This window comes from Mirounga angustirostris, unplaced genomic scaffold (genome assembly GCF_029215605.1).
Source record: "Mirounga angustirostris isolate CCGP_5_RB_7025 unplaced genomic scaffold, mMirAng1.0.hap1 SCAF_12, whole genome shotgun sequence".
Classification (NCBI taxonomy): Eukaryota; Metazoa; Chordata; class Mammalia; order Carnivora; family Phocidae; genus Mirounga; species Mirounga angustirostris.
The window spans coordinates 33,709,510-33,729,764 of NW_026991720.1; positions in this window are offsets into that span (position 1 = coordinate 33,709,510).

Below are 20,255 nucleotides of genomic sequence, written 5' to 3' on the forward strand. Positions count from 1 at the left end.
TGGAGGGACTCATCATCTCAGGATGACTCAATCCTGGGCATAGAGACAGCTACCTTTACATTGTGAAGTCCAAATGTGTCTTTTCTTTACCTTGTTAGACTGGGAATTTAACAAAATTTCCCCTACATTCAGATAGTTGATAATAATGGATACAGGGACTCATATTCCCTTGGATTTAGAAAGCGTATCCCCTAGAACCCACCATTAAAATAAAAATTCCTCTGGGAAGTATAATATATAAATTCCATATTAGGTATTAAAACTTAACAGCTGGACTAATTTTCCTCATAATCTTTCTTCACTTTGGCAATTAAGAGGCAAAATAGTCAATGTAGAGCAAAACTTGAACTTTAAAATTTTAATAATCAAGTGTGGGGACGCCTGGGTGGCTCAGTCGTTAGGCGTCTGCTTCTGCTCAGGTCATGATCCAAGGGTCCTGAGATTGAGTCCCACATCAGGCTCCCTGCTCAACGGGGAGCCTGCTTCTCCCTCTCCCTCTGCTGCTCTCCCTGCTTATGCTCTCTCTCTGACAAATAAGTAAATAAAATCTTAAAAAAATTTTGTTAACAATCAAGTGTGGATGAGAAAGTTACAGAAACCAGAAGGATCCCAAGACTTGATTTGCACAGGATTGAAGAAATACAGAGAATCCTAGACAGCATGTTGGCCCTGGGCACCAGAACAGAAGTGGCTGTGTGTACCAAATACGGGGGAGAACAATGGGCAGGTGGAAGGGTGATAAATAAAAACACTAATGGCTTCATATAATTTGGACAGACTAATATGGCACCTAAGCTCAGGCCAGGTAGGTACCTGGGGGCGAAGAACCCAAGACTTTGAAGAAACACAGCATCCTTTTTCTGATTTGAACTCTAAAGACAAGGAAACTGAATTTCAGTGATATTAAGTGGAACACAAGGTAATATCCTTCATACATGGTAAATAGTTTTTGTTCAGCTCCTTGCAGTGTACCCACAACCTACTAGCCCTTGCTAAATGTATATTGATGGATTGTTCAGCTGCTAGCATTTTTACTTTTATTTGAATGAGTGACTGTCAGTGTTTCCATTTTTACAGAGTCCTTCTTTGATAAATAGTGTGCCTGAATGTAATTTAAAACCATTTTTACTGTGGTTAAAAGGTTTCAGGTTTCAACAGATTTTGAAGAGAAGCTCTTATTTTGGAAAATGGATAGATAACTAATACTATGTATCAAATATAGCAGCCAGGCTATTTCTTTTCTCTGTGTTGGTATCAAACACATGGGGAACCTGAATTCACATCAGTATGTGAACACCCAGCACAATAATTGGCATCATTGAGAGAAGATCCTCCAAAAAGGTACATGGAATTATTTCAAGTTACTATTGGTGGGCATTTCGAAATGTTATTTTTGTTGCTGGATTACGTTGTTCACATCAGGCCATAGAAAGAAAGGGAGTTCTGCAATCCTCTGACCAAGGGACATTTTCCACAAAGAATCATGACTGCTGGTTTTTTTGTTGTTGTTATAAATATTATAATTTTTATCCTACAAAAATTAACTAGGATTTTATGTAACCCAATTTCCATAGTAAACTCTATTCATTCAATTGACCCTGTGTTCTTATTTGAATTATGAACCTAAAACTCAAGTTTTGCCCCCTGTTTAGCTACATATTGAAAATGTATAGCCTTTAGAAACTGAAATAAGGAACTTTGAAAGATGGTCGTTATGATTAGAGAAAACAAAAACTTGTTCACCTTACCAAGGCTTTTTTTTTTCACATTGTCCCACTTTTTCACCATTAAAAAAACTCCACTTCTAAAACTCTAGAACGATCTTTCAAAAATCATTCTCATTTCATTAAAACTATAAATATAATGACTATTTAAACTACTTTTTTAGATTGCTTTTTACAAACACTTTTCCTTTAAGCACACTAAGAGTGAATATGAAAGTGCTTTGAGTCAAGGTGCTAATGCCTTTAGTGGGACCCACATCCTTCTTTTAGATTATGACCTATCGCATGTCTTTCATGTGTAGATCCTTCTTGGGAGACAGTTCTCCAGTGATCTCTCTGCAAGACTTGGGAGCAGACTCCCTGATGGCCTTTGTTCTGGAATACCTTTTCAAGGATGTTTGTGTAACGAACAATCTTGGAAGAATAGAAATAGTGTCTATCAGAGCAAATGGGTAGATTTGTTTACTGCCTGCTATAATAAAGATACGCTGCCCTCTGGGAAAAGGCCAGCCATGTTTCCTTGCAGACTATCATGAAAGGTTGTGATCCCCTAAACTCAGGATTCCTCAGCTGGAACACAAACCCTCTGCACGTGCAGCATGCACTTGGATGCCTCCACTGCCCCGCTGTGAGATTCAGGAGGCCAGGGAAGCTGATACGCATAGGGTGATGCTTACGCTGTTGTTGTGCCTCAAGTACTAACATATTTCTTCTGTGATTCAGGGGTCCTGTGTCTCCTGCCAGCATCTGTGAAGCTGTGGCAGGCTAACTTGTTCCCTTGCAAACAAAGTCAAACCTCAGACCCGTCACAGTTCTTGGCAGTACTTAAATTGTTAAAAGACAATTCTCTACTTACTAAACATTTACATCTTATAGATATATGTTCAATGGTATTTTTAAAAGTTAGTTATACAAATATTTGAAAATACAAACCTTGAGCATCTTCTCAGATTTTCAAACAGTGTCTTTCTTTCTCATAGTTAACACCTTACCTAGGCTGGGTTGCCCCCCACACTACAGGGGGGCATCTGCCACAAATCCAGATGATGAAAACATCAAGTTCGGTTAAGGTAGCTCCCCTTGCAATGGAAGAACTTTGGCCATATTTCTTCAAATATTTCTTCTGTCCTGTTCTCTCTGTCTCCTCCTTCTAGTATTCCAACTATGATGAGGTATATGATTCCATATCATACCACAGCGTTTGAAGATATGTTCTCTTGTTTCTGTTTTCATTGTTTGTCTCTTTGTGTTTCTGTTTAGGTAATGTCCATTGACATTAAAGCTCACCGATTTTTTTCTTTTATATATATTGAGAGAGTGTGGGAGTGGGGATGGGGGCATGGGGGGAGAGGGAGAGAGAGAATCTTAAGCAGGCTCCATGCCCAGCCTAGAGCCCAATATGGGGCTTGATCTCACAACCCTGAGATCACAACCCTGAGATCATGACCTGAGCCAAAATCAAGAGTTGGATGCTTGAATGACAGAGCCACCCCAGCACCCCTAAAGCTCACTGATTCTTTCCTCATCTATGTTAAGTCTCTGTCTGCCCAGCCCTGGCATTCTTCATTTCTGCTTCTGTATTTTTTATTTCTGGCATTGACTTTGACCCTTTCTTATGGCTTCTCTCTCTTTATTTGTTCTCTACCTTTTCCTGTAAAATTACTTAAACAAGGGGGCTTTTCCAAATAAAGCAAACACAGCCAATCGAATAATCTCCACACTTGGCTGCCATAATAATATTTAAATCCCTGTCTGATTATTCTAACATCTCTGTCAAATCTGCATATCGTTCTGATGATTGCCTTGTCTCTTCAGCCTTTGTTTTTCTTGTCTTTTGGCGTACCTTGTAATTTATTGTTAAGAGCAAAGCACCTTGTATAGGGCAGTAGAAACTGAGGTAAATATGTGTTCAGTGTGAAGATTTACGTTCATCCGGCCAATAGTTGGGCTATATTTTATGTTCATTGTAACTGTGAGCATCAGAGGCTTCAAACTCTTTCCATCACCTTGTCACCTTATTTTTGTCTCCCTGCTTGGTTTTGGTGCTTCCTTTTGTGCTGATTCTCAGAAAAAGTCTGCTTCTCACAGGTCTCCTGGCTATATTCCACTGTTACTGTTATCGAGGTCTAATAAGCTTGGTGGCAGGATGTGGGGAAAGGGGGCATTTTCTAATCTTCGCTTAAGTCTCAGTCTTTGGGCTGCACAAGGGGTCTGTCTCTCAGGGTTGTGCCTTCCCACCTCCCTCTTCCTCCCCACCCCCCGCCCCTCCCAACCCCTTCCTCAGGGCCAACAGGTACCTTCCAGTCTTCTTGGTCTATATCCTTAAAGCCCTGTTTCCCTTGTAGACTGCCAAGCCATGCTTTCCCTATATGTTTCATTGTGGTGTAATGTCATTTCTCCCATCAAGCTCTCTGCTGTTATAAAGCATTCTAGTGATTTTTCTTCCAAACTTGAAAATCCCTTAAAAGAGAAATGCTTCAGGGCAGTTATTGTTTGGGATAGTTTCATGTGAAAAAGACCAAAGTTTCAACCATTTAGCTTCAGAATCATAAAATACACACTTTAAATAGGTGTCTAGGTATATCCTATACCTTTTTAAAGGGAAGCGACTCTTTGCCATTGATAAATTAATTATTACTGGGGCGAGTTAGCCTCATCTTCATTACCACGTCCATTATTGGGAGCCTAGAAGAGAGCATCTATCTGACACAACCCTGGATTTCCCATTGTTTTGAATTTCTCTTATTCTTTTGTTTTATATTTTAATAAACTGGGCATAACATATATTCTGTCTGTTTTTATGAACTCATATATGTTCACTGTTGGAAATTTAATTTAGACATAATCACACCTTTTATAGGGTAAGTAAAGACTGATATAAGTACATTTATATAAATAGGATTATTGGTGCTATTAAAGTTATATGGAGCCTTGCATACTCTATTCCTATATGTTCAGAACATTTGTGCCAGAAGTTAAACTAATTTAGGGGAAGCAATGATTTTGTGTCATGTGTGTATTCATTTATGTGTGTAAACAAAATGAATGAAAATACCAGTTTATTAAGTTATAAACTCAGTTATCAAAAACCAGATTCTCAACCTGATTCAGCTTCCAGCTCCTGGGGTGAAGAAGATCTTGAGAAGTTTACATCAGCATGGTGGAATTTACCTCCATTTTGATGCCCCCGTCACTTTGATATGACTATAATACTTGTATTATTGGTTTCCACCATGATAGATCATTTCATTCTATGATTATTTTAGAATTTTTAAATTATTTTACTAAAATTCTTTAGACTGGCCTGCCTGATTAGAATTCTGTAGATTTTGCTTTTGTGAAAATGTGATTATAGCCTTTAAAAATATAAAAATATCCCTCCTGCCAAGTCATTGATAAAATTGGTTCTTCTAGAGAATGGTTAGCCACATAAAGCTTACTTTGCAGAAATGTGTGTGCAGGTTTTGGAAACACAAATCTAGAGGATCTTTTAGGGGTTCACTACTGGGAATCTAGGAAAATTCAGTCCCTGAGAGAGAAGTACACCTGAAGTTTTCAAGGTCCCTGGACATTGGTAGGATTTGTCAAATAAAAAACAAATCCAGATTTACTAAGGCAAGACTTTATTAAAAACGTTTATTGCAAGAAGGGGGAACGGGGCTATTGAACAGGGAGAACACTGTGACCATGAGATCCTCAAGGATCTGGCAAAAAAGTTTTATATTGAGTTAAACAACTGGGTGGGGCAGAGTGGGATGGGAGAAGGGCACAGTCTGAGAGTAGATCAGGGAATGTTTTCCACGTGACCCATCTGTTCTCATTGAGGAGTGGGTATGCCGGCACAGGATGAGAGTGGGTCAAAATTCAGGGCCCTGAGAAGCTTAACCAAATGTTGATTAAACCATTATTTTTTCCTGATTGGTCCATGGGAACAAGCAGCTCAGCTAATGGTGTATGGGGGGCAATAAAATGGAATTTAGAGGGTTGGTGTCTGACCTCGTTGTAAGGAAACAAGGGGTAGGAGTGGGCATGGCAAGTCCTAGCTAAGACTCCAGAACACAAGAGGGAGGGGATTTCCTAACCTTTGCTAACCTTCAGGAGTACTGGGCTTGAGTAGATTTCAACATTGTCAGATCAGAAGTGGTTTCCTTGAACTAGATTTAAGACTTTTTGACTCAGCTGCACTTGCCCTTTTATCCCCTGGGCCTCCTGGGCCTTTAGAACCTGTGGTGTTGTGTGTCACAGCCCTGGGTTGTATGAGGCCAGAAGGGAATAGAACTAGGGCTGCAACAGGGGTGGAAAGTGCCCCCTCTTTGCTCGCCTGACTGCCATGCGGTGAATAGCGTGGAACTTGCTTAATACTTTTCTTCCTGGGGAAAGACTGCAGTGAATGCCACGAATAGTTTTCCCTTAAAGACTGTCCTCTGACCCTTGCGGGTTGAGATGTTTAGACACAACTTTGTTGCGAACTGAATATTCAGTTTGAATTCTGTTTTTTTTTAACTGACTTTTAAATCCTTCTATAATTCTAATTAAGCTCTTCTTCATCTCCGGAGGTTGGCTAGCTCTAAGGCAAGAAATAAAGGAAGCTTGCTCGCCAGGCCAGGCTTCCTAAGCTCTCACATCTCTACTTGAATTGATTTGCATTATAATGCACATGGGCAGGAAGATAGGTAAATTGAATGTGTGATTAACTGAGCAAAGAATAAAGCCCATATAGAGTTAACATTATTGCTCGACTACTCGCAGGTCATTTCTGAAGGATGGAAACAGGCACTCTCTAAGAATGAATGTATGAAATATGATGATTATCTTATTGAATATAAAACATTTATTACATCATCCAGTTCCTTTTTATTTAACTTGAAATGTGTTAAACAATTTCTAAGATGAGAGCTAATCATGCCATGTGGAGGTAGCCCAGTGCTGGCAAAATGGGAAACCCACTGGATTTGGAAATGATCCTTTTAGTACTAACCAGGAGATACGGTAAAATAATACAAGCCTACCTGGGACATTAGGATTTTTATACAGTTCTGCAAAAACTGAATTAATGTGGGTCTTACTATATTTGGTAAAAATATATTTCCTATTCTTAATTGCCTTTTGGGGAGTATTAGTGCAGCCCAAAATATCTATCTTAAAAATAGTAGATGATAATAAGAAGTAGCTTTTGAAGATATGTTTTAAAACATCACCCTGTTCATAGGTGAGTTTTTTTTAACCATGTGATAGCCATGTCACATGACCTAATATCACCCAGAGTAAACATTCTTTTGACATTCATCGTGAATTCTGGTTCTCACATTCTTGACATTTTGTATAATGCTTTGATTATTTCAGTATCACCTTTAGACTTTCACAATACAATTGCTCAGGTAAAGTTTGTATTAATCCTAACAATACATATATAAACACTTTTATTTCATTGTCTCTTTCTACGTAAGGGTGTCCATGGACAGATTTTGCATAATCAAGTTAATAGTATTCGTGAATCTGCATGATACTTCTGGTTTATTCTCAGTCTTGGTTCTTTCCACTTTATTAAAACCAATCATAATAAGAAAATGTTTATTTCATAGGGAAAAATCCTATTTATAATTATTAGCATACCATAGAGTGTGAGATTAAGCAGTACTTAATAATTGAATTGTGTACAATAAAAATGTGCTGGAAATAATGTTTCCATCTATTTAGAAGAAAATAGTATTTCCAAAAAATTACTAGTATTTCTTAAGAAGTAAATTAAAGTTCCTCTTGAGTCATTTCTTTTTTTTTTTAAGATTTTATTTATTTATTTGACAGAGAGAGAGACAGAGAGAGAGGGAACCCAAGCGGGGGGAGTGGGAGAGGGAGAAGCAGGCTTCCCACTGAGCAGGGCACCTGATGCGGGGCTCAATCTCAGGATCCTGGGATCATGGTCTGAGCCGAAGGCAGACGCCCAATGACTGAGCCACCTAGGCGCCCAAGTCATTTCTGAAAATCGTTGTTCTGTTATACATGCTAAAGACAACATAAGTATAAGAAAATGAGAGCGAAGAATGTTTTTGCTTGTCAAAGAATTTCCAGACTTCTGGTAGAAAAGGCATAAAAATGATCAATTCTGACACCTAATTTAGCATTCAGCTATGACTTAAGGAACATACAATTAATGTATGGAATTCAAAACATTAAGGTTGATAGTACTCCTTTCTTTTTGCAAAAGTAATTTTTAATTACTTGCTAGAAAACTCAGAATATTAACTTTAACATGTCAGGGTAAACTTACATGATATATCATTTCCCTACTTTAATATGTGGGATTTTTAATTAGATCAAATTCCACTTTTTTTAAACAAGTGTTCCTAGTTATCAAGGGTAGAAATAAAATTTCATCCAATCCAAATACAGCACACATAAATAGTCAAGGTAGATGGTTCAATAATGCAATTCATAGACTCCATGAGATTCCCCTGTTAATTCCACATTCCCGTGACCATTAATAAGAATATGAAATGGTACAAAATAAATTCAATCATGTGTAATAATTCCAATAATAATTTTAAATTCTACAACAGACAACCAATCTTTTTCTTTTTTCCTTTTTTTTTTTTTTTTGGTTTTAGAATCAAATTTAGAATCTCTGTGTCCTCCTGCTTATACTTTGACAAAGTAGTGAGTATATTCACCTTGTTAAAGAGAATTATCCAGAACTTTGGAAGTAAAACAGAAAAATAATTGTGTTTCCTTAATGTTATGCTAGAGAATTATCCAACAAAATTGAGGCTGAGTGAGGATCATCTGATTTTTCTCTGGGAATGTAACTTTGTTTTATTTAGAATCCATACTTGACTAGAGTCAGGCATTTTGTAACTCTGAAAAGTAAGAAGTTGACTTTTAGGAAACTAAGGTGTGGTAATTTTCTATTCTGTCCAGTGGAAAATTTAACTCTAAAGGTTACATATTCTTTGAGCCATGGGGTTAATCCATTTTTAATTCTCTAATCTTATTTCACCATCCTTATTTCAATGACTGTATACAAGCCCAGTTCCTCTCATCTTTTCTGAACTAGCTTTGTCATCCTGTTGCTTCCCTCATTGCTAAGTTAAATAAAACATAGACAGGTGCTTGTTATTTATTGGTGAGAATTATGTTTCTTTTAATTTGAAAATTATGCTTTAGTAACCTAAAGGCTTTTAAAGAGAAAATAAAGAAATAAGATAAGTAGAAATATAAGCAGAGAAAGAAGCAAATAAAGGAGTAGAGGGTAAGGGGGGGGGACAGAATTAGACACTGATCTGTGAGACTATGCTAGATGGTGCATTCATTCTGGTTGTCATGATAAAATATTACAAATCTTTTAATCAATAAACTGAAATTGTGCTATGTAACAATAACAGCTTGCTTTTTTAAAAAATGTAAATCCACAACCAGAGCATATAATGAAGCATACAGAGAGTAGACTTGTGTTAAATCAAGTAATATTTGATATAAAACTTTGGAGAAAAGAGGTGTTTTATTCCTTATTCAACCTCTCTATTACTACATCGGACAGGTTCTGTTGAAAACTTTCCTGTTCTCAATTTTAGTGAGTTTTATCTATGATGTTTGTACATTCATGTGTACTTTGTTATTAAATTTAAGACATTATTGCCCACATAAAGCCTTTTTGGATGAGGAGAAAAGTTTTCAAATGTTTAAAATCACATTGCTCATCAGATCAAAAGAAAAAAAGACACCAAATGTTGAAGTTTAAAGACAGGAATGCTTTGATATAAACCTAGAGAACTTTGGTTAAATTCTTTCTACACCAGTATGAAAGAAAGATATCATACCTCTCTGAAAATAATATTGAAAAAAAAGGACAAATATACACACATATATATTTCCTCATTGAGGATCTCTTATATAAAAAAGGTCTGCATATAAAAGACAGTCCAGAGACATCTTTGAAGGTTCTCTTTCAAAGCAGCTCCACTTTCCCGTGTGTCTGGGGATTTCTGTTATTAATTGAAGTTAATTTTCTAGGATATCAGTTTGCCGTGCACGTGGGAAAGATTGATAGCCTCTTCGATTCTCAAGAGTGTTGAAAATGACACTGTTCCATCACCGGGTGCCTTCACTTTTATCATCACAAATCAAATTATAAACATCGGGGCAACCTTGCTGGAATCTGGCTTCGGGAGATTTCCATAAGATTAATTAGGCGGCCAAAGCAAAGATGGTAAAATAGAAAGGGGGAGGGGGGAAGGAGGAGGGAGAGTGGAACCATTCATTCCTCACAGAATGGAAAGTCAATTCAACAATGGGTAATTAGCGTGGGCCACGGATTCTCAAAGGCACTGAGGACACTGGACTCTTTCTCGCACTCTGATGTTTAGTGCCGTATTGTGGACCCCTCATTTAATTAGTGCACTTTGATACCCACAGGAGTTTAAGGCTCCAGGGCATGCTAAACACGGACTGACACCAGCAAGCTTCTGCCTCCTTCCACTCTAATTAGAGACACAATGAGCTGCAAAGACAATGTTTTACTCCAAGATTTCTTCTGCAGATACCTCTGGCAGGAAACAATCGTTTATTTTGTGTCTATATTGGTATTCAGATGAAATTGTTAGCATGCAAAAGATGAGCTAAGGGCACATATCTATTAGAAATACTTAGCAGGGTTCAAAAATGATGGAAGCAATTTGTGGGGGAAAATGTATTTTTCCCTCTCGGAAACTATTTATTTTGCTCTGCTCTAATTAGAAATAAACTTTAAACCATAATGCACATTGCATTCTGAAGTAAATATCAGTACTTTCTTAAAATAGCCCTAAGTTCTTGTACCTCTAATAAATGGTTCTAAAATTATCCAAAAGCAGGAGGAAGAATAAGAGGGGAAACCCCTCTCCTCCTCTGAATTCAACTGCATTGAAATAACTAGCCAGCACTGGGGAAAATGACAGAGGTCATTTTTACAGGAAGATTGCTAATCTGTCTAGAGCTCTTTAAAGAAAGCCCTGAAACATTCGCAGTGCCAAGTTAAAAAAAAAAAAAAATTATGTTAGTTTTGATGGACAGTTCCATGCTGATTGGAAGAATATAAATATCCCAAGGGAGACCGCATATTGAAAATTAATCTCAGCATCCACAAAATACTAGTATGTGTTGCTTTAACTATACCCTGTAAATCCTGTGCCCCTAAAATTTAAACACAAGACAAATGTTTCTCTATGGTATTGTTGTCTATGTATTTCTGCAACACATAATCAGCTTGCAAAATAAAATGTCTCAAAGCATTGTCAACCAATGAATCAGCGCTATTATCTCCTTATGCACCTGTATGTCCACCCAGGAACTTACCTGCCTACCAAACTATATCTAACTTTTGAGAAAATGAGACCAAAAAGCCCCAACTAAAAAAACTGCATTTTGGGGTTACATCTCCACAAAACAAACATGTCTTGACTAACTTCCTGTGCCTTTAGACACTCAAATCTTTCCTCCCACACATCCTTTGCTATTCATTATGAAATAGGTCAGAAGAGAAAGATACGGTTTTCTAGGAAAGTGGCTTGTTCTGCTGCTCAGAGTTTCCCTGACACCTTCCATGGACATTATTTTGTCGAGCCCCATTCTGAATTTACATCTATGTAGGGATCTGGGCAAGGATTGTTAAATCCTTGGTTAAATCCAGGTTTCATCTCCAGTACCAAACCCAGTAGACTGTGAGGATCTCCTGGGAGGACAGTTTTTAGAAAGATTGTTAATTCAGTGGGAAAGAATGCCCTGATATTTCGCCATGCCTTTCATTGGTTTGGCTTGAGGTGAGGTGAGAGAAAACATTGGGAGTGATGTAACCAGTAACATAATTTTGTCAACTTTTCCCTGGACTGAAGTGCTGGATGTTTAGACCTCACTGACCCACTGTGCCAATTACCTGTCACTCTTTTGTAGTTTAGAGACTCTGTGCTCAAATCTAGGAATCTAGTGGAGCCTGTCCTACCTGTTTACTTATCTACTTCTCTGGAGAAACTCATTATGGCATTTTAGATTCTATTTCTTAAAACTGTGATCTTCTTTGGGCATTTTGGCAGATTGTGATCTGCTATTAATTTACTTACACTAACCTTGCCTGTGGATAGTGAACATGTCCCACATCTGACTTGAATCTCAAGGTCAGATGCCCAGGCCAACAAAGTTTGATAATGGTCTTGATGTGTTATTGATGAACTTTCTCATCTGGAAATGCCACCTTATGATTGAGCAGTTCAGAAAGTTCTGGGTTAGTCAATAATAAACCGTTGTCCAGTTCTGTGTCTTCTCGTGTTCTTCGTTGGTATTAAAGTGTTTGTTTTTTTAAAGTGTCCTGTTCAAGTGTCTGGAAAAGACTATACTTATGAAAGGGATATTTAAAATACAAAATTAAGCCTAAATTAGAGAAAACTCCCCTTTCTTGTCTGTTTTAACCAAATAGATATTTCTAAGCACTTGATGACTATGCCTATAGTAAGCTCTTTATATTTTAGACCAGAAAGCTATGTATCTGTACCTTTTGGGAGAGAGTTAGCAGTAACATGTACTATATAACTTCTAGTGATAATACTTTAGCACTGCTTGAAAGCAGAATCCTGTCTCCCAAAGGTAACCTATTCCCCATCTAAGTCACTGAAGTAACCACTGAATAATTAGCTAGCAATACCTTACATATTAATGTTTCAAATCATTCATCACTTGAAATCCTGTATTCAGCCTCAGCGCCCTTTCCTCAAAAAAGATTCATGCTTCCAGCTAAGGAGGCAGGGGGGTTCTTTGCAGATATAACAGAAGACAGTGTGCTCAAGGAGAGACACTCAGTCCCATTATGAATAGTTTACAAATGGTTAATATGCCTTCATATTTCTGCATGTCCTATTGAAAATCATCTCATCTATTATTAAGACATGCACTAGATTATAGGAGCTTATGGGCAATACTTAATTTATTTTTTTAAAGCAACAGACCAAGGAAATATTCCTTGAATATGTAACATGCCTAGAAAAGTTGACTTCATTGGTCACAAAGGTGGGTAATGTTTCCAAATCACCTACTTGCAGAGTAGAATGACATTACATAGATTTGTATTTAGACATCCCTGAAGATAGATGAATGTTACATGCCATGTAGCATTTGGTTAAATGTGACAGCATGGAGCACCAATCTATGACATTATTTCACATTACAGGCTATGCCAAAAGCCATTTAGCAGCACTAACAGAAAGAAGTGAAGGGACCCCAATGAAAGGTTTCTCTGCTCATCACACCTGCCTTTTTAAAGTTTCCCTTATTTCCACTAGCCGATTTTCTTCCTGTTCTTCTCTATCTTCCCTTTTTATTTAGAAATTCATTTCATTTCCTCCTGTATTCAATGATGCTCCTTGCTTCAAGGGCCCTTTATAGTAATTTATTCCATATGCTTATTATCCTTTGTGTAAAAGAGTTTTGCCTTTTTTTTGCCTTGTTCCCAACTTTCTAATTTTCAGATCATATCTACTCACTTCTCTGGTCTTGAAGCATAAAGACTTTGCTTAGATCAATTTCATCAATCCACCTTATAATATTTAAAACTTCAATTGGGTTACATGAAGTCTTTTCTTTTCCACTGAGGATTTGCTCAACTTTCCCCGTCTTTTCACATAACTTAATCGTTGAGATCTGGTATTATTCATATAATTGTTCTTCACTGTTCCCCCCCAAAACAATTAAACCTTGCAAATTTTGGTGACCAGCACTGTTTAAGTTATATAAGGTGAGGTCTAGAAAAGTTCTATCAATAGCAGTACTAACATGCCTTCAATTGATAAAAGAACTGACTGCCTCAGTTTAAATTTGCCATTACTAAAAAAAAAAAAAAATTGCATTACACACTCAATAAAGATTTATTATCTATCATTTGACAATAAGAGGAGGGGTGTGTGTGTGTGTGTGTGTGCGCGCGCATGTGCATGTCTTTTAATAATCCAGTCAAGCCAGGTAAAGACGTACCTTTTCTTTGCGAAGTACACCAATGCTCAGATTTCCATTAGGTTCATTCCCATACAGTTTGGAGGACTGGTTTTTTTTTTTTTTAAATCAGATTAAGCCAACTTGCAGGAGGTTTATTCAAGCTTCCCATGCTTGAATGTAGTACTGGTATGTTATATTTTATTTTTAGTACTTGTGCATTTTAAGTAAATAGATATTTATTTTTCCACAAAACCTCCTGCCTATACCTATGAGTCTTTTTATTTCCAAGTGGTAAAAAAGTGGGATATTTATGCACAAGGCAGCCAAGTAAACAAGAAATATGCTCTCAAAAATCTATAATTTAGATAAGGCATTCCTAATTTTTTTCTCATTTACTACTTACACATTTAATTGAAAACCAGTTTTGATTTATAATAAATATTAAAATGAAGTCTTAAAGCTATTAGGTGACAGAAGCCTTAAAAACATCTCTGTTAACGGTGGATTCTTTCTCAAAAAGAAGAATAATGCTTATTTTTAAAAGCCTTGCTATGACCTTTACTTATATGAATTAGGTGACTTGGGAAAAATGAGTTCTCTGATAACTGCACTTACTTAAAAATTGTTCAAATGAAGTTAAATTATAAAATGATTATTTTTAAAGACAATGAAAAAAGCCCTTTAGAGATTTTTCTATACCTTTTAGAGGTTTTTCTACAAATTGCTTATATGTAATATCCAGTTTTAGAGCTCTGAATGAATATGGATGGAGGACAGTGTGCAAACTGCCCAGAACCTCATATTATCGTAATGACTCAGAGCTGCAATTCTCAACCGACTCACTGGCCTCTACTTTCTGAAATACCACTTTGATATACACTAGTGCAACATATAGAGACAAAGGCCCCCAAATAAGAAATTTCAGCATAGACATTCTTTTGACTAATACCCACCACTGAGATGACTTTACTTTTTACTTGAGAACAAAATGATGGGTAGTTTTGGCAATGGGGTCAAGGGAACACTGTTACTTCTCTCAGAAGAGTGGGTCTCAACTCATGCTGCACATTAGTATCACCTGGGAAGCTTTAAAACATGCCAATGCCCACGTCTAACCCCAGGCCAATTAAATCAGTCTTCAAGGTGGCCTTTGGAAATTGATGTTTTTAAGCCCGAGTGATACTAACGTGCAATCTGAGCTGAGAAGCATTTACTTAAACCGAGAGTTTTTACCTGGGTGGGGGTGGCTATTGTAATCACTAGAAGATATCTTTCAGAATGCACAGAATATGATGAAGTGGGGGCCAGAGACAGTATTTCTGAAAGGTCCTAGAGTTTAGATTACCATTCTTGTTTCTCCAAAGAATCTGAATGACAAATCAATGTGTATTTTTACAAAACTCACCATGTGCTTCTGATATGCCCTTCACGCACATCTGAGAATTATTTTCTTGGGTTATTTGTCCAGACACATATGTGTTAATTGGGTCAATGCATCAAATTAATTGGTTCTAAGAGCTGTAGTCATATCCTGAACACTTACCCTGAACTTAAAATTTCTGGAATGTGCCAGAGGATACCCAAAAATTTTATTCAGAAATGGGGAGATTTGCTACACTTGTTTCTCAAGGTGTTTCTTTGAACAAAATTTTGCGGTTAAGATAATAATTATATCTTGCTCTCCCCCAATATTTTGGGGGAGAAGTTCTTTGATCTAATATGATTGGAAGATGTAGCTTCAAGCAGGGTTAAATCGATGTATTTAATGCATAATTTATCAAGCCTTGAATGCGATGACACACACTGGAAATCTCTTAGAACAGTGCTCCTCAAAGTTTAACAGCATTCATTCGGTAGCATAGTAAGTATAAAGAATACTAGCTAGGAATAATGCTGCTAATAATTAGTCAAAACAGGGAGAAGGGGACATGAAAGGAATTAATATTTATGGATTAATTACCATTAAGTAATTTAATCTGGTTAATATACCTGTGAGGTAGGTGATATTTCCCTATTTTACAGATGAGAAAACTGAGGTTGAAAGAGATTAAGTAAATGAGAGCTAAGATTATGAATCCAGAATTTTTATTTCGAGACTTGAGCTCTTTTCACTGTATCTTCTTTTATTCATTCCCTTTTGCCTTTTAAATAAGGTATACTTTTGCTACAGCAAAATGCATAAATCTGAAGGGTATAGCTTAGAAAATATTAATGAATGTTTACGCTCAAATATCCATCACTCAGAGCAAACTAGTATATTTCCGTTGCCCAGAAAATTTCTTCATACTCCTTCCCAGACAATAATCCCCTTCCAAGAGGAGGCTCTATCCTGATCTCTATCACCATTGATTAGTTTTTGCCTATTCCTGAACTTCATACAAATGGAAACATACCATATTCATTCATGTCTAGCTTCTTTCACTTAATACAGCACAATATATTTTTTTTAAATTTTATTTTTTTAGAGAGAGACACCGTGAGAGAGGGAACACAAGAAGGGGGAGTGGGAGAGGGAGAAGCAGGCTTCCCGTTGAGCAGAGAGCCCTATGCGGGGCTCAATCCCAGGACCCCGGGATCTTGACCTGAGCCAAAGGCAGACGCCTAATGACTGAGCCACCCAGGCGCCCCAATACAGCACAGTTATTTTGAGATCCATCCATATTGCTGTATGTATCTGTGGTTTGTTTATTCATTCTCCTATTGGTAGACATTCAGATTGTTGCTAGTCTTTTGCCTATGAGGAATAGATCTTTTATGAATATTCTTGTTCAAATCATTTTTTGGAGACAGAAGCACTCATTCCTTTGGGAAAAATACCTAGCAATGGAATTGCTATATCATAGAGTGGGCATATATTGAACTTCATTAAAACCTCTTGAGCAGTTTTCCAAAGTTGTAGTATCATTTTACAAAGTCTTTGTACCATCAGCAATGAATGGCAGCTTCAGTTATTCTATTTTTTTCCTGTAACTGAACTCCACCCCACTCTTATAAGGGCTAATTTGTTTCAAGCTTATGCACTCCTTGCTTGCTGACCTTAACCGACTGAGCCACCCAGGCGTCCCACCTTGCTTGCTGACCTAAACCCCATTGTTTGTAGACCTCCCTTAAGATTTTGCAGACCACTGGCCTTGAGGAACAAAGGACCAGACTTTCCTGGAAGATAAGGCTGAGCACACTTGATAACAGCCACCAATGACCATGCTATCCTTTATTAAGAGACGCCTGGGAGCCTTGGTTCTTGGCAGAGCAGAGGAATCTGGAAGCCTCGAAAGGATAAATTAACTGCTAAGCACCAGCTTCTCCTGCACGTAGCCCCCTCACCATTTCCTGCGCCTTCCTCTTAAAAACAACCCACTTTGCCTAGATGGGGAGATGGTCTTTGAGACTTTAGTCTGCCATCTTCCAAAGACGCCAGCCTCCCGAAGAAAGTAACCACCTTTCCCACTGATGCTTATCTCTCGAGTATTGGCTTTCAAACAGCAAGCAGCCAAACCTGAATTTGGAATCAGTCCTCTGTCTGGTAACATGACCTCCTTTTAATTCTAAACTTTTTATCCATTTCATCCTAGTTATGCAAAATCAAGAAAAGGTTGAGTGTAACCCTTCTAAGAGACTATCTTGGAATAGTGTGCAAAATTATTGGAAAAAATTCCCCTAACAACTGGATGTGTGCCCACCCTACCCAATTTTAATAGGGCGATTTGTCAAACCAAAGAAATAAATGGTGAAACGGTCATCACAGAACCCATATTAAGGGCTGAATGCAGCTATTGATAAGCAAAAGATAGAAAGGAATATGGATAGACAAGATGCCTTAGAAGGAAAAGGAAGGATAGGCATGGGGGAATAGGAGGTATCAGAGACAAATACAAATGTGGATAGAACAAGGAAGGCATGTTGCAAGGTGAACTGGGATCCACGATGGGTGAATGCCCAGAAAACCTTGGTTGGCAGGCAGGGCACACATTGAACAAAGGATGAGTGGCAGCCAGGGAGCAGGCAGGAATTACCTACTCTGAGTGGGTTCTGTTTATAAATCAAGCATGGAATCATACTTTTACACAACTATTTCCCAAACAAATCACATTTACCCTTTTGCTTGCTAATAGACTAATGTGATTTTTAGCCCCCACTTTTCTTTACGAACCGTTCCCATTCATCAGCCTGGTTTTGGTTCGGGTGCATAATTTACTTGGTTCTTTCCTCCCAAGTGTGCTGAATTCCTCAAAGGCAGACTCATTTTGGTTTTGCCCTCTGGGAGGCTACCTCAGTGCTGTGGCCTCTCTTTATATAACACGATTCTGTTTCTAGGCCAAATACTCAACAGCTTCCCTCAGTCAATTTCAAGAGCTCAGCAGTATCACCTAAATCTGGAGCTCTAAATCAGTCTCCCCAGGCTAAAATTAATCACAAATCTCCCCCCAAAAAAGCATTTTAAAGACACTCACAGCATGAGCTTAAAAGTGACTCTTTGAACAACTAAAAAATAAATAATACTCAGAAGCAGTGACTGACTTCCTATTCTTACTCATTGGCTCAATTTGCTCATGGATGTTATTTTACGCTTCTGGAGAGTTTGCCATATGTGGTGATATGGAATTTAGATACAGCTTGTTAGGATCAGCTATGCCACTTGTCCAAGGAATTTCTTACAAGCCATCATCAATAAGACTGGAGCATATTGGGAAGAAATATGTTAAACTTTTCTCTAGCCATCACCATATTAGACGTCATCATTCATGCAAAGGTACATAGAAAGAAAATAGGCCTTGCCAGCTGAATAACCTTCTTAGTGTAGTTACCATTTGGTGATGCATGACCAAGAAATGCATATGATCTGCAAATAGCAATGTAATTTATTTAATTTGTTCATCTCTCTTATGTTTCATACATTGCTGACTAGCAAGTTCAGATGAAATACATGAAGCATTATAAACCAATGGTCCAGATTATATCTGATTGTTTAGTTCTAGGTTGCCATCCATATGAGGTAACTAAAATCTTCTCAAAGGATTGGTTTTTGAAAAATAGGTTTAACCCAGAAGCTCATCTTGCTCAAGGTTGCTAAATTATTGTCTTGTTTATTTTAATTAAAGGTTGTACAGAGTTTCTATCTTCTTAGACAGAAGTTAAAGTTTAAACTTCTTTGTTTTAAAATTACCTTTAACTATTTAAAGTTAACCCAATAAGAATACAATGCCTCTGATAGGTTTACTGGTTCCATGGGGATTAAAATAAGAAATTTACTGGTTTTTTTTTTTTCTTTTTTCTTTTCCAAATATCAACCTAGGGTAAATAAAACAGAAAGTAATCTAGGAAAGCTACATGTGAAATAAAATTATATGACAAAGGATATCAACAAACTTTTGAAAAAGTCACCTAAATTTTTTTCAAGTTTTAAAAAAATATCCTATCATTCTTAAAGGAAAAATAAAAACATTAAAACTGTAAAGGAGAAAGCAGCACCTGCCTTTTACATATGAACTAATTCCCACAGCCTCATAAAATATACAATGGTGTCACAATCCCCACATACTATTTATTTGAGTTTTATATTTAAAAACTCACTTATATAAGAACTAAGAAAAGATCAATTATCACCTACTGCATAATACTTTTAAAAACCTTCAACACATCTTTACCTTTCCCTTTTACATTGTGTGTCCACTTGTTACAATCTATGACTGCCAATTAATATGTGATGCAGGAAATGCACGTATTGTCAAAATCACTGACTTTGTAACTTTTTTCTCTCCAATTTTCTATTTGATATAAGTGAATCAAAGACCTTTTCTTCACCCTATTGTTTTTACTCTAAAAGCCACTCAGCTCTTAATGAAAAGGAATAATAAGTACTAGTTGTAAAATAATCTGTCAATCAATCAGGCAATTTTACTTTGGATAGACCACTCATGGAGCTTTAGAAAAGATTTTTTAAAAACACAAATAAAGGAAAATTGCAATTAAATTATATACAGATTGGAAAATTCCATTTTATATTGATTTTATAACTAAAATTTGGAGAGAGCCCTGGTGACTGTATTAAGCGAATGTTGAAATGGGTGCAATGAAAGAGACAAGTAGAACCCTGATCAGTGGTCATGGAGTAAGTGCTCCCCTGAGCTCTCCATTTAAGCACCCGGGAGGAGGAGAGTATCCCCTTCTACTTATTTGATCCCTGTAAATCTCTTTGTTAGTTTTGGTATTTTACTGTATTATCTGTAGTGGGGAAGATGAGATAAGGAAATCAAATCCCCAGGAATAAGATAGAAAATAACATGATAACTTCCTTCTTTCATGAAACTAATTGCAAAATAACAATGACTTGAGGAAAGATTTGAGGCCATCTGATGTATACTATAAACTATTTCTAAATTGTATTCTCCTTTTTCCCTTTTTTAGATAAAAACTTTGTGGATATGACTAAACATCCATGTTTTCAAGGGTATTTTTTAGGGGGGTGCTACTCTACCTTCCTTCAGCATGACCTCTAAAATGGTGCGCATCAAATAATATCCTCAAACATTGCATTTTTATCTAACTACCAGAAATATTTGCCCAAATAATTTGTGTTTGCAA